The sequence below is a fragment of the Otolemur garnettii genome, unplaced genomic scaffold (assembly GCF_000181295.1).
Source record: "Otolemur garnettii isolate 467f Iridium unplaced genomic scaffold, OtoGar3 scaffold00022, whole genome shotgun sequence".
Lineage (NCBI taxonomy): Eukaryota > Metazoa > Chordata > Mammalia > Primates > Galagidae > Otolemur > Otolemur garnettii.
The window spans coordinates 13,152,095-13,154,704 of NW_003852417.1; positions in this window are offsets into that span (position 1 = coordinate 13,152,095).

The following is a 2,610-nucleotide window of genomic DNA, read 5'->3' on the forward strand; positions in this document are numbered from 1 at the left end:
AAAAAAATGAATAAAAATAAACACACAACTAAGTGTTGCCAATAGGAAAAACACTTTAAATGTAATAAAATAAGTAAATTAAAAATAAAAAGCTAGATAAAAGTTTAAAATAAAGCTGGAGTGGCTATACAAATATCACTAAGTAGATTGTAGAAAAAAATATGTATTGTAGGGCTCAAAAGAGACAATTAAAATGACAAAAATAGCAATTAATCCAGAGGTCGTAATAATCCCAAACATTTATGTTCCAAATAATGGAGCTTCAAAATACACAATACAAATGTGATAGAATTAAAAGAAGAAACAGAGTAGCCACAGTTCACTCAGATATGTCAATGTCCTATGTCGATAATAAATGAAATAAATAAAAACAATATTAAGGATATAAAGGACACGAATAAAACCACCTAGTTGAACGTACTGATATTTATAAACCATTCTACATGACAAAAGCAGAACACACATTCTGTTCAAGTTCACGTGCATAATTCACGCAGGAAAAAATCATATTCTGGCCTTAAAATAAATCTTGATACATTTTAAAATATTCAAGTCAAATTAAATGTGTGGTCTGACCACAAGAGAATTAAATGACAAATCCATAATAGAAATATTGCTATAAAATCTTCAATTATTTGTAAACTGAATACCAAGATTCTAGATAATCCAGTCAAAAAAGAAGCAAAAAGGAAATTAGAAAATATTTGGCCTGAATGACAGTGAAAATACAATATATCAAAATTTATGAAATAAATCTGAAAGAGTATTTAAAGGAAAGTTTATGGTATTAATGTCTACTTTGGAATACAAGAAATGTTTCAAGTTAATAATCTCAGCTTTAGTCTTAAGAAACTAAAAAATAAGAGGGAATTAAACACAGAATATGTAAAATTTAAAAAGAACAAACATCGGAGCAGAATTTGGAGTATAATAAATGGAAAACAGAGAAAAGCTTAAAACCAAAAGTAGGGGCATTTTTTTTTAATGAAAAAGAATCAATAAATTTGATGAACCTTTAACCAGACTAATCAGAAAGAAAACGAAGATGAAACTGTCAATCTCACAGGTGAGTGAGATAGCATTGGCACCTATTTTATGTAGGATTAATGTTAATAGGATAATATCATGAACAACTTTATGGAAATGATTTCTGCCACTCAGAAGAAATGGGTTAAAACTTGAGTAACTCAAACTGAAAGACCTAACCTAAAAAGAAATATAATAGCTCTATATCAAATGTATTGATGTAATTTCTAGTAAACAAATATTACCATGTAGAAAATTCTAGACCAGCATCTCTTATTTGGTGAATTACACTGAACATTTAATGAAGAAATACCAAGAATTCTACAAAACTCTTCCGATAAATGAACAAGAGAGAATTCTCCTGAATTCCTATTTTGAAACCAGCACTGCCCAGATACAAATGAAATGAAACTATAGCCCAATATTTCTCATACTTATAACTTAATAAGAGACAAGAATTCTAAAAAAAGAACCCACTAAATTCAACAGTATATAAAATGAATAATGCATTATGTCCAAGTGGTTCAGTAGTGCAGGGATGATTAAAAATTAATTTAAAAAAATAGAACAGAAGATTTTAAGAGAAATGAATATACTCTGTATGACACTATAATTGTGGTCGTTGGTGATAATGACATGTCCGTGTAGGTTCATCAACTGATCCAATGTGCCAGCATGGTGGGTGTTGACAATGGAGGGGGCTATGCATTATAAAAGTAAATGTCAGACACACACACACACACACACACACACACACACAGATTCCCTGGGAAGAATTTCTGCAGCAGAATAAGAAGGAGGGAGACACCAGCAGAGACCAACCCTGGACAGGCTTAGAGCCCAGTGAAAAGGGAAGGTTCTTTCTCCTTCCCTCGCTCCTCCGGCAGTCAGCAGGCTCCTGAGCTGTGGGAGAGCATTTCTATCCTCACAGCCCCAAACAAGTTGCCACCAGTAAACCTGGAGCTTCTTGAGCACCAAGGATGCCAGGGCCCTTGATGCCTGTCACCACAGACCTGAGCTGATGTAGAGGCTCCATGTTGCTTCTCCAACCACTGTGTACCTCTGTCCTCCCCAGGAGACTTAAGCGCCTCAGTCTTCATCTTGTTCATTCCCACACAAACATTTCCCAGCCTTGGGCCAGATTGCAGGAACCACAGGGGCTGGTAGGTCTCAAAGAATCTGTGTGATCCCAGAGCCTGTACATTCCAAGCAGGCTACTTTCTAGAGAGAGGGACAGAGGAGACGAGAGTGCCACCTGCTTTCCAGTGAGAATCTTTTCTTCCCCTTCGCCTCCCTCACCTCCAGCTGATGAAAGAGACAATCGAACGAGGGTTCTCAAAAACACTTACTTCTCCTCTGTCGCTGCACCTCCACAACAAGGCTTCCTCAGAGAGTGGGGCTCAAATATTTATGTATTTACTTAGTTATTTATTTCAGATTACTATGAGGCTACAAAAGGTTAGGTCACACTGTTTGCATTTGTTAGGTTAAAGTTCAAGTTATACTTGAGCCCTTTACCCAAGGGATGTGCTGTGTACTCACACATTGTCCACATTAGGTGAGAGCTTACCAACCCCCTTCCCT